A 13,657-nucleotide genomic window follows, 5' to 3' on the forward strand; every position below is an offset into this window, starting at 1 on the left:
TCATGGTCTGGAAGAAAACTTTTACAAAACATATATCTGATTAAAGGACTCATATTGGTACCATAAAAACCTTCATGCAACTCAAACATAGGGAGACAAACAACATGATAAAAAATGAACAAAAGATTTGAAGAAGCACTTCATAAAAGTGGATATATTAAATGACAAGCACATAAAAGATGCTGACCATCACTTTTCATTAAGGAAATGAAAATATTCTATATCTTAAAGTGATTGAATTATATGCTTTAAATCAGTGAATTTTTTTTCCATGTCAGTTTTACTTCAATAAGGCTGACTAAATCAAATATCTTCTGAACTGGTTTTTGGCACTTTCCCATCACTGGTGCTTTCAAGCCATTTCAGTAACCCCATTTCCTCATGTCATTCCATCCAATTCTTGAGGGTCTGTTGCCCATCACCTCAGAAAGGCCAAAACTCCAGCTCAATCTCTAAGGATAAGATTCCCAAGAAACTAAACTAAAATTCCACTGAATCTGGGTCCTGTCCCTGTGTCCTTGGGAAGGTGATACAATGATGGTGCAAGAGAGAGCAGGAAAGCAGGAGAGCTGCTGGGTCATGAGTAAGTAGAGTCACAAAGAGCAATTGGCAGTGCCAAAGGAGGCTTTTGCCTTCCTTCCTTAAGAACTATGAATATATTACATTATCCTTTACTTGGTAGAGATGACCTGATGAAAATTTATGGTGAGACATACTTAATAAAGAAACTTTAATTACACACACACACACACACACACACATACATATATTTAATATTGAGATCACAACAATCCTAACCCCTATTGCTGTTATCACCCAAGGTAGTATGGAAGTCCTGGCCAATATATTAAGAAAAGAAGTAGAATTAAAGGCATAAAGAAAAAAGAGACAAAACTATCATTTTTTTTTTCTTGATGATATGATTATCAACCTAGGAAATTCAAGATAACCAATAAACAAGCTATAGAACTAATACCAAAGTTCAATAAAATAACAAGAAAGTATTCAATTTCTAAGAAATCATTAAAATTCCTGTGTGCCAGGAGTAACCAGCTGGAAAATATAATAGGAAATAAGATATCCTACAAAAATAACACAAACGCTACTTTGCGTGGGAATTAACAAAATTCATGATGCATAGCAACCTTATGGAAAACATTTGACACATAAAAGTAGACCTAAATAATTGGAAATACATGCCATATCTATAAATGAAATGACAATGTTGTAAAAGTGTCAATCCTCTCTGATCTATAAATTCAATGCAATTTCAAAAAAAAAAAATTGTAGCAAGATTTGGGGAACATTTGACAAACTTATCCTATAATATAAATGAGAGCCGAAGCAGTCAAAAATATTTAAGACAATTCTATAAGAAAAGAACAAAAATTGGACTTATTCTAAAAGCATTAGGGAATTTTACAAAGCTGTGGTAATAAAGCAGGGTGGCACAAGTGCTGAGAAAGAGAACTAGATGAGTGAAACAGACTACTGAGAGTTTGTACGTGTGGAAATTTGGATTACATTGGAGAGAACATTACAAATCAGTAACAAAAGAAGAAAAATATTAGTAGATGGTTCAAGAAAAAACATGCTCACAATTTAGGGAAAAAGCCATGTCCAAGAAGCACACCTGAAACAAAAATAATGTCCAAACAGATAAAAGGCTGAATGTAAAAAGAGAAAAAAAAAAAAAAAAAGTACAACTGCAAAGCTATGAGGAGACAATATAGAATGAATATCTTCTTATTAGGGGTATGAAAGATTTTATTAGACAAGACAAAAATTCACAAACCATCAGGGAATACAACTGAATGAATTGCACCATATCAAATTTAAAAGATTTCTGTTTAGCGAAAAACACTGTAAATGAAGACACTACTCTATCAGAATAGCAAAAATTAGGAAGTCAGATAGCAACCAATGTTGGTGAAGAGTAGGGGAACAAAAAATCTCCTTAAATAGAGTCTGCCTCTACAACTCTTTCAGCTGTAATCCACTGCTATTATACTGGAGCCCTGTTGATGCAGTGGTAAAATGTGAGGGAAGGGCAGGAATTCTATAATCCTATGATTAAGTTACAGGCTTTAAAATGATCCGTGTCCCTGGGATGTGACATCCCAGGTGCTTCTTAGCTTATTTTTCCCCCTTAGATGAGACAAAAAGCCTAAAGGGAGCTGGAAATATGTTATACCCCTTCCCCCAGGTCAGATAAGGCTCTGGTAAAATTTTTTTCCCTTGGAGCATTAGCTTTTGCTATGAACGTATTTCAAAATAATTACTTTTTCCCTCCCCCTGGCCAAAACATGAGGGAACTTTTATAGGATCTGCACCATGAAAACCTGGTGGGGTATCTGGAGGTAAAGCCTGTCAATGTGGGGGAACCCCTAAGATTGGGTCCCTAGAAGTTTCTCACTCTCAAGCTTATCCACTCTTGACCTCTAACAAGTCGTTAAAATGACCAACAGCATCTTCCTACCAGTTTATGGCTCCAGAGAATTTTGTTACAGATAAGCTGAACTTGCTGTGATTCTGTGTTTACCTCTTTCCAGATTTCTGGGTAGTAGTTTGCCCTGTGACCTCAATTCTCTGATGTATCTAAAGAAAAGTTGTGATTTTCAATTTGTTCAGCATTTTTCTTGTTGTAGGGATAGGAGCGATGACTTTCAGGCTCTTTACAAGCTGGAGCTGAAATCAGAAATTACACTTTTTTTTTTTTTTTTACATCTCTCAAGTCTATTTATCTTCTATACTTCAGCATCAGGAAGCCTCCATTATAGACAGTAAACCATATAAAGGGAAAAAAATCAATATTCTCCCTCTTATTTTACCCCTACTCTCTTCTTTATGTACTGAAGCTTTGATTTCTATGTGATTGATTCCCAGAAACGGGGTTGTAAAGTCAATTGTATTATTCCTTTGAGTAGCTATTGCTAGATTTAATTTTCCAAGAGGCTGGGGCAATTAGCATAAGGATGTTGATTTTCTCACATTCTCCCTGGAGATAAGTGCTACTGCTCTTTTTATTTTTATGGAGTTAATGGGTGAAAGTGGGTACATTATGTTTGATGTTCATTTTTCTAGCCCAAAGTGAAAACTGAGCAGAATTTAATATACTTTAATTCTTTAGACAGTCTCATCTATGCACTGGCTATTCTTATTCTTCACTCACTTTTGTGTTTTTAATTGTACTTTTGATTTTGATATATTTGTAGATTCATATACAGTTGTAAAATGTAATACAGAGAGAGCCCATGTACCCTTTTTCCAATCACCCCCCCAATGGTACCATCTTGTCAAATTATAGTACAATATCAAAGCCAAGATATTGTCCTTGATTCAGTAAAGATATAGAATATTTCTCTCACTACAAGGATTCCTCGTATTGCCTCTTAAAGCCCCACTGACTTTCCTCCTGCCCCAACCTCTCTCCCCTTAATCCCTGGCAACCACTATTCTATGCTCCATTTCTATAGGTTTGTCAACTCAAAATATTATATAAGTGTAATCACACATTTTGTAACCTTTTAGGATTGATTTTTTACACTCAAAAAAAATTATTATCACTAACTCCATTCTTTTGATTACTAAGTAGTATTCCATGGTGCAGAAATAGCATATTTTATTTACCATTCAGCTGTTGAAGAACACCTAGATTTTCTTTTTTGTTTTTTTGTTTTTGTTTTTGTTTTTGCTTTTGTTTTTGTTTTCCAGTTTGGGGCTATTATACATAAAATTGTTAAAAAATTTGGTTTTGTGAAAATATACATCTTCATTTCTCTGAGATGAATTCCCAGGAATGAAATTTCTGGGTCACATGGTAGTTGCATGTTTAGTTTCTTAAGAAAGTGGCTGTTTTCCAGAGTGACTGTGCCATTTTATATTCCCACCAGCAATCTAAGTGATTCAGATTTCCTGCATCCTCACCACATTTGGTGATGTCACTATTTTTTATTATCACTATTCTGAATAAATGTAGTGATATCTCATTGTGGTTTTAATTTGCATTTCTCAAATGGCTGATAATGTTGGACATATTTTCATGTACTTATCTGCCATCTAAATGTATGCTCTGATGAAATGTCTCTTCATGTCTTTTGTTCATGTTCTAAGTAGATTGTTTCATTTTTTACTATTAAGTTTTGAGAGTTAATTATACGTTATAGATAGAAATTTGTTACATATATGATTTGTAAACAATTTGTGTACAACTTGTGTTTTTACCCTTAACCAGGTCTTTCCCAGAGCAAAAGTTTTTGTTGTTGTTGTTGTTACTTGTTTGTTTGTTTAATTTTGATGAAGTCAAATTTACCAATATTTCCTTTCATGGATCATGTTTTTGGTGTCAAGTCTGCAGCCTCTTTGCCTAGACCTAGGTACCCAAGATTTTCTCCTGTATTTTCTCTAAAAATTGTATAGTTTTATGTTTTACATATCAATTCATGATTCATTTTCAGTTAGTTTTTTAAGTATAAGACTTAAGGCAAAGATCTTTTTATTTAATTAATTTATTTATTTATTTGCCTATGGATGTCCAAATGCTCCAACACCATTTGCTGAGAAGCTATCTTTCCTCAACTGAATAGCTTTCACATGCTTGTCAAGAAGTAGTTGGACATATTTGTGTGTGTGTATTTCTGGGTTCTCTCCTCCATTCCATTTACCTATGTGTCTGTCCCTCTCTGAATTCCACACAGCCTTGATTACTGCAGTAAGTCTTGAAATCAGAGTAAACTAATTCCTACTTTTATTCCTCTTTTTCAATTTTTTTTTCAGCTATTCTAGTTCCTTTGCCTTTCCATATAAATTTTATAATAAACTTGCTTATATTTACAAAATATCTTGCTAAGATTTTGGTAGGAATTGATTTAAACTGTATATTGATCGGGGGAGAATTGGCAACTTTACTATGTTCTTTCTTCCAATCCGTGAACACAATATGTCTCTCCAATTATTCATCTCTTCCTTGATTTTTCTATCAGCATTGTATAGCTAATTCAAGCATAAAAGCCCTGAATATGTTTTGTTAGATTTACACCTAAGTATTTTATTTTTTGAGTGATTATAAATTCTATTGTACTTGTAACTAATTTCAGCATCAATATGTTTGTTGCTAGTTTATTGCTGATATATAGGTACACAACTGATTTTTGTATGTTTATCTTGAATCACATGACTTTGATGAACTCACTTATCAGTTAAAAGAGATTTTTTATAATTTTTTTTCTCTGCAATTTTCTACATAGACAACTGTGTCATTTGCAACCAGAAACTGGTTCAAATCTTCCTTTCTGATTTGTGTGTCTTTTCTTTTCTTCTCTTGTAGCACTGACTAGAACATTATGCTAAATTATGTTAAATAAGAGTAATAAGAGTGTATTGTTCCCGATTATAGGGAGAATTTTACCTCTAAGATTTTTATAGATGATTTTTCATCAAGTTGAGGAAAACTCCTTCTATTATTAGTTTTCTGAGATTTTTATCATGTCAAATTTGAGCTTTGTCAAAAATGTTTCCTGCATCAATTATATGAGCTTGTGATTTTTTTCTTCTTAAGTCATTTAATACAATGAATTATACTGATTGGTTTCCCAACATTTAACCAGCCCTGCTTCTGTGGTATAACTCTACTTGATTATGGTGTATAATTATTTTTATATATTGCTGAATTCTGTTTGCTAATATTTTGTTAAGAATTTTTGCGTTTATGTTGAGGAAGGATATTAATCTGTGGTTTCTTCTGTTGCAGTGTCTTTGTTTGGTTTTGCTATCAGAATAAAAATAGCTTCATAAAGTGACTTGGGAGGTATTCTATTCTAGTCCCTGGAAGATATTATGTAGACTTAGTGATAATTCTTTGAAAGTTTGGTAGAATTTTCCAAAGAAACCATCTGGGCCTGGAGATTTGTTTTTTAGGAGTTTTTAAATCATGAATTAAATTTCCTTAATAGTTGTAGGGTCATTCAAATGATCTGTTTCACATTATGTGAGTTGCAGTAGTTTGTGTTTTTCAAAGAAGTGGTCCATGTCATCTAAGTTATCAAATGTTCATTTGTAGAGTTGCTCATAGAATTCTTATATTATCTTTTTGATGTCTGCAGGGTCTATAGTGATATTCCTTGTTTACTTATTAGTATTGGTCATTTGTGCCTTCTCTGTGAAATCCCTGCTCTTGAAATCTGAAGTCTGCCTTGAGTCTTCTTATGTTTGTTTTATACATAATGGCCAGGGTTTTTAGTTGTCCTTAGTGGGGAGAAATAGGGAAAATTATGTCTATTCCATTTTTGTTTTTTTTGTTTGTTTGTTTGTTTGTTTTGGAAGCAGAAGAAATACTCTCTTTTATTTGGGTTGTTTATCTGCATCTTATCAAGTTTTTAGATAAATGTTTCATTAAAACATATTGACAGAAAAATGAACAAATAGTAAATGTACTGTTCAATGAATTACTACCACCAAAAGTCAGGCAACAGAACTCTCCTAGCATCTTAGAAAGGCATAAATGCCTCCTCCCAATTATAAACTGTCCCACCTCCCCAAAGAAAGCCATTGTCATGACATCTAACACCAGAAGTTAGCTGCCTCTTTTTGAACTTCATATAAATTAAGTAATGCAACATGTACTGTCTATTACCTGGCTTCTTTCACTCAGTGTTTGTGAGAGTATCCAAATGGCCAATAAACACCTGACACGGTATTCAACTTCAGTTGTCACCAAGACAAGGCAAATAAAGTCACATGGTAAAATTAAAATGACAGTTTCAAGGAGAAGATCTACTAGAACTCTTGATTTGGATTTACATGTTAGCATCAAAAGTCATGTACAAGAATATTAATAGTAGCACTGTATCACTATAGGCAAAAATTGGAAATAGCCCAACAGTCCATAAGCAGAGAGTAGACTAAATAAATCATGATAGATTCATACAATGGAATTCTAAATAACAATGAAAGATATTACATCCAACAACATAAGTCTTCACTAATTTTAAGTGATATTTGTATTTTATACTAATGGAGTTTTTTATTTTAAAAAAGCTAAAACTATATTTCCTTAAATAAGAGAGAAAGAGAAAATTTGCTGTACTAGAATATATTTTATACAATTTAAAACACTTATGCACATAAATTAATTCCACATGTTTTTCAAATATGCCTACAATGTGGTGCTTGTCATAGAGGGGAGAAAAATTTGAGTGAGGATTGGAGTTAAAGGAGAGATAATTGATGAATAGAAATTAAATGAAAAAGGGATTTTGCAAGGACTGATGATGTTAGTAGTGTCATGAATAAATCAATTCTGGGGCCCCTCATACCCAAAGTCACAAAAATAAATACCCAGAAATATCCTTCACAACATAGCACAGAAAACATGAGAAGGGAAGTATACCATTCTTAAGGTGCCAAAAATGAACTTCCTTTTTTCCTTTGGAAAACTGCTACTTAATTTTCATTGTTAATTTTTCCCTTTGGTGAATCTTCCCTTGGCCCCTCAGTAGAATAAGTCCTTTCCTACCCAGGTTCCCATGGTCCTCTCTTCATACTCAGGGTTTTTATTTATCCCCCAAATCTGCCTTCCTCACTAAACTGAAATTTCCCTTGGTCATGGAAAATACATATATCTCTATGTATCCTTGGAAATGATAAAGTACCTGGTTACGTAGTAGGTCCCATTAAATGTTGACAAATAAATGAGTGATAATTAATAACATCATTTATTTAGATACTTCTACCTTATTTTTTAAAATGATCTCAAATATATTAAGCTGGATACTAGCTCCTTACCCCCATGACCATGCAAGAAATACAAGCAGCAGGCATGGTGACTTACTGGATAAGGAGATTGAAAGAAAGCATCTAGGGCTGATTAAAAAAAAAAAAAAAAAAAAAAAAAGATCTGGGTGCTTAACTCATTTTGTACATTATCAACTCCTATTGCATTTTAGGCAGCTCTGTAATTCTTTGTAATATATACCCAGGCTGGGCTTCCTTGAAGTAACTGGCCATTTGCTTGATAGACTTTGGCATTTCAGAGAGGAAAAAGGGGACTGAGATGCAGTCAACAGCCACCCCTGAAGGTCTGCCTCAGTAACAACCCCGTCAATACTGTCTCCCACTATACCCTGTATCTGATAAGCTATCATTATTAACTAAGGAGACAAAATCCCAATTTTTCTGGCCAACTATGCATGAATAAAGGCAGATGAAATGTAGGTATGTTTCGTAAATCCAGGTTTTATGGGTAAGTTCACCTCAGTGACAGAGAGAAGAAAACGGCATTTAAGGTTTAAGGCCTGAGTCATCTTTTCCAGACCCATTGTCAAGCACGTGATGTATGGCTCGTGGCTGCCAAGTGAGAAATTGAAGGAACATGGAGGGATACAGGAGGCGGAAGGACAAAACAGTAAGATAACCCCCACCCTGGAAAAATATTGAGAGATGTTTTAAGACTCATTTGCCACCAGCATGATTCTATAAATTTTTGGAACATATTTCAAAGTAAGTGCAAAGCCTTGTGGACAAAAAAGCAGGGACTGTTAACCTGCTTTTGATGGAATTTCTGCCCTTTGTTTTGAAAATTGGTCCTACTGTTCACTTTTAGGAATGTATTTAAAATTCATCATGATTAGCAGAGCATAAGTCAAATATTCATAATTCTTTAGAGATTATAAATGTGTAAGTTACATGTGTTTGAATTTTAAGGCCCTGTATGAGGAAGGGGCTCTTGCCCAGAGAGAACCAGAGCTCACCTATTTGACTGCTAGACATGGGGATTCTACACGTGTCTCTCAGAACTTTCTGAATTCTGGCTCTTTTTCACTCTGTGACCTTCTCTTCCTCCAGGAATCCTTCTGATGCTTTTTTTCCTCTCTCTGTATTCTCCTAGGCTGACTTGAGACCCATGTTTTCCCCATAGGCCATTTGTAAAAGTACTTAAAACTGTTATTCAAATAATTTCTCCAGCTCCAAACTTTCCCTTTTTTTCAAGCATTGTCCATGTGATCAGTATACGTCACCCTCAAAGAAAAAAAACCGTGGCATTCTCGGAACTAAGCCTGAGTAAGCTCTGCACAAGCACGCTTCCATATTTGTACTGATACTGTACATTCTGCTCAAGATTCTTTGCTTCCCCTTATCCTTCCAGACAAATCGTTGTCACCCTTGATACTCAACTAGAACTCTCCCCAACATCTTCTTCCTTTGGTGGAACTTATGCTTCCCCAGTGCTCTCAAATTGTATTGTGCATGTCTCCTACAGAGCAGTGATTACCCTGAGTTACCAGTTTGCTTGCATGTTGGGAGGAGCCTGAGATTTAGAGTCTGAAGATGTGGACCAGAATCCCTACTGTGTACCCTATCCCAATAGGGAAGTCATAAAACCTCTCATACTTCTGACCACCTCTAAAAAATAGGTCTAATAGTACTTACCTTGCCAGGCTGATGTTTAGGAAGTAAAGAGATGAGTTAGTTAATAATTACCTCTAACAACTCCTAGCATAAAGTAGAAATGATCCTTCATAAATAAACCACAGTGCATTTAGACAGTGGAATATACACAGTCATTTAAAAATGATGTATACTTCTATTTATTGACATGGAGCTATCTCCATGACATGTTATAGAAGGGGACAGAGATTACAAAGACAGCTTAGTGTCTTGAGAACATTTTATGTAAATATAAATAAATATAAATTTAAAATATACCCACATATGCATATGCTCCTAGAAGGAGGTATACCAAAATGCTAATATTTTTAGTGGGTGGTGGCATTTTAGATGATTTAAAATTTTTTCAGTAATCTTTTTGAATACTGCTTGAACAATGATAGAGCTATTGGTTTGAAAAAGAGTATTTGGAAATGCTATGCATACTATTGTAATGAATTTGAAAGCTTGGAAAAGAAATTTGTGCAACTGGTAGCTTGCTCGTATGTTCTAAGGTTGAATAAAGCAATGACAATTGGGATAGGTAAGCAAATAAATATATTGATTCATTAATTAAGTGACTTTGTGCAAGTATTTAACCTATTTGAGTTTCAATTTTCTCCTCTACAAAATAGTTTTTCATTAACTCTTAAAGTTTCCCTCCAGCACTGACATTTTATTATCCACTCACCCATTCATTTAAGAAATATTCATGGATCAACTACTGTATGAGTATCTACCTATTAGGGATATATGGTAGAGATGAGAGATGAAGCCCTTGAACTCCTGAAGCTTACATTCTAGAGGACATCAAATAAGAAAGAGATAAACACAGTGTTTTCAGTAGGCATTGAGGCCTGAAAGCTAGGAGAGCTGGCCCTGAGGAGTGGTGGTGGGGGATTCTCAGATGCAGAGAATAGCAAGCACTAATGCTTGGGAAAGGGAATAGGCTAGACATTTTGAGAAACAAAAAGGCCAGGGTGAACTGATTCATATGCCTCAAATTGTTACCATGAACTCATGTAAAATTAAATGCCAATTACTAGTAAAAGGATCAAAATCTGTAAGATAGACTCACTTTATATCTATCCACAATAAATGTTAGGTATTGCTGTTTGTGAACTCCCCAGAAAAGAGCTATTAACAATTTTAGAAATGTAGAAGAGATACACTTGTGATATTGCATATGCATTCAGCTGTGAAGAACAGAAAAGCCGACTCAAATCAAACACCTTTGCTCAAAATTGTATAGCCAATTATAATAAGAATAATGTCAGGCCCATTAATTCCTCTAATCCTTACAGTAACCTGATGAAGTAAGGATTATAGTCCCATTTTAGATTCGAGGAAACTGAGGCTGAGAGAGATAAAAGCAGTTGTCTAAGATCTCACTGCTTCTAAGTGGAAGAACTAGATCCATACCTAAGTATGTTTGGATTAAAGTTCATGGCCGTTCCACTAAACATGGAATAAATATTCAAGTCCCTCTCTACCTCATGGGTTTTAGAGAAGAGGGATAGATCTCAAATCAGAAGGCAAGCAGCTATATGAGGCTTGGCTTGTGCCTCCTGCCTACCTTTGTCTTGATTTTTTGGCTATCAGCTTCAAAGTGTTGGAGCTGTTAAGTATTTCCTTTTAAAGATAAAAGTATGAAATCAGCAAGTCTTCATTGTTTGAGGACTTTCCCTGTATCTTCTATGATGCCTCAGACTCTCGATTTGCATCGCTTCTTAACATTAGTGTCTGCTGCCTTTTCAACAACTCTGGGTTCTGCTGGAGGTGGCAGCAGAGCAGGAGCAGAATAGCCAAAAACTTAGCCCTGGAGTGGGATGTATCTGGGTTAGAGTCTTAGTTTCCACGCGCACTGTGTGATGTAAGATTCGTAGGCTTTGTAGGGATTAAATGAAATAACATACATAAAATATCTATCATATAGCAGATGACTGTGGTAGTCTGAGATTGTATGTGCCCCAGAAAATTATGTTCTTAAAGTTAATCCATTCCTTACCCATTGTAAGTTAGGATCTTTTGGTGAGTGGGATCTTAACTTAAGATGTGTCCCACCTCATTCAGTGTGGGTCTTAATCTTCTTACTGGAGTCCTTTATAAGAAAATGGAATGCAGACAGAGAGAGAGAGAAAGCCATGGAAGCAAGAAATTGGAAGCAAAAAAACCTGGAAGAGAAGGGAGAGACTGGCAGACACCACCATGTATCCTGTCATGTGACAGCAGAGTCCAGGATCACCGGTAGCCAGTCTTCAGGAAGAGGGTATCGTCTCGATGATGCCTAGATTTGGACATGCTCACGACCTCAGAACTGTACATTTGTAAACTAATAAATTCCCATTATTAGTAGCCTAGCAAACTAGAACTATGACCAGTACATGCCAACTATTATTATTACCAACTATCTAATTGCCAAACACTATGATCTTCTCTTATATATCATTATCCAAGATGATTCTGATGCATCAGACATTGAGAACCATCCCTTTATTGAAACCTTCTCACTGTTATCTTCGTCAGTACTACATTTTCTAGATATTCTGATTATCTTCCCTCTTCCCTGTCCTTGCTTTTCTTTGTTGTACCTTTCATAAGTATGGCTGTTTCATTTAAGTTGCCTTTACCAATTGGCTCTTGGAGAAGCCAAGATCCACAGAATGAAAATCCAGTCTCTTTATTCAAACTTGGAGTAAAGCAATGAGAAAAAGTTAAAAAGCATTATGCATTCTTCTGCTCAGCAGTGTTTACTGTGAAAGGCAATTGCAGGCAACCAGGAGGAGAGTTTTGCCCTCTTTACAAATTAATGAATGAATTAATGAACTGGGAGTGGGAGAGTCCAGTCCAAGTTTGTGGAGATGAATTCCTGCATATTTCAGGCTTCTGCTGGCTTGATATTTATCCAGCAGCCAGAGTGAAATGGACCATGAAGGGAATCTGCAAAAATCACAGGGTCATGCTAAGGACTTCAAACTTAGAATAATTATTTACAACCTGAATTTCCTCAGGCTTCACCAGCCTACAGTAAAAGTGAGGTCATCTTGAGAGGAATAGCTAAAATGTCACTGCACCTTCTAATGCAGGGCCTCTGGTCTTCTGTGAAGTCTCATCCCAGTATTTTTGGGAGTCCCCAGGGAGTATCTAACATGTGCTTGTGAAAAGTCCACACCTGCTCAGGGATATCCGTGCTTCATCAGGCATCATCTGGGAATCACTTTGCTGGTCCATCATCCACTGATTCCCTAGGACATGGAGACAATCAGTCCTCTTGATACACTGCCATGAGCACTTCTATGTCCTCTCAGTACCAGGCTGGCTTTAACAATGTAAGAGGACTCTCATCATTCCACGACCCAATCAGGCATGGTCACCTAGGTCCCAAAGCAGCAGTGCCTGTGACCCAAGCCTCAAGGCATCCTCTCGTGATATAACACCTTCCACTTCTGCCAGCAGCCCTCTCCCTTCAGAGTCTAGACTAAGCTGCATTCCATCCTCCTCCATCCCTGCTCCCAAAAATTTACTTTTTTTGCAGATCTCTTATCTTCACGCAAAACAATGAGCCCCACATTTTACGGTCAACAACGACTTTCAGTTTAAGATCCTCTTTTAAGTCAATAAAAGCAAAATCTTCAATATCAAGGAGTTGGTTTGAATTTAAATCCCATTGTTCTAGAAGCACCACAGGGTCTTTGCCCATTCAGTGTGTGGAGGCACTTGGAGTAACAGCGACATAGGCCATCTCAGAGCTGAGGGGGGCTGCAAAGGCAGCCTCCTTCCACGAGCTTAACCAACATAGTATCAGCTGCTGGGGAAACAAGATGAACACACAGCCCCCACCCTGGTGGAGCTCACAGCCTAGAGGGCAGACAATTCTGTCTGATTCCTTAGTGAAGGATGCCATGGGAACATGGCATGGAGTTTGGGAATCAAAATCAGACTAATGGGGTCAAGAGAGGAGATTCCAAGAAGAATAAATGCTTGAAGACATTTTTGAAGACTAAGAGAAGTGAGCTAGATAACAAAAAGTGGGGACAAAATAGGTTTTTTGGTGAAAGAGACACATGAGCAAAGGTTTGATGAGCCCAGGAAACTGCAGGTAATTCCAGAGTTCCCAAGAAAGAATAGCTACTAATTAAAAGACTGAAGGTTTCTGCTACTGGGATAGAGATGGGGTGAAGAGGAGAGATGTATTAGTTTCTTTGAAATTTTATTCAGACAGAATTCAAACATG

This window comes from Choloepus didactylus, chromosome 1, assembly GCF_015220235.1.
Source record: "Choloepus didactylus isolate mChoDid1 chromosome 1, mChoDid1.pri, whole genome shotgun sequence".
Classification (NCBI taxonomy): Eukaryota; Metazoa; Chordata; class Mammalia; order Pilosa; family Megalonychidae; genus Choloepus; species Choloepus didactylus.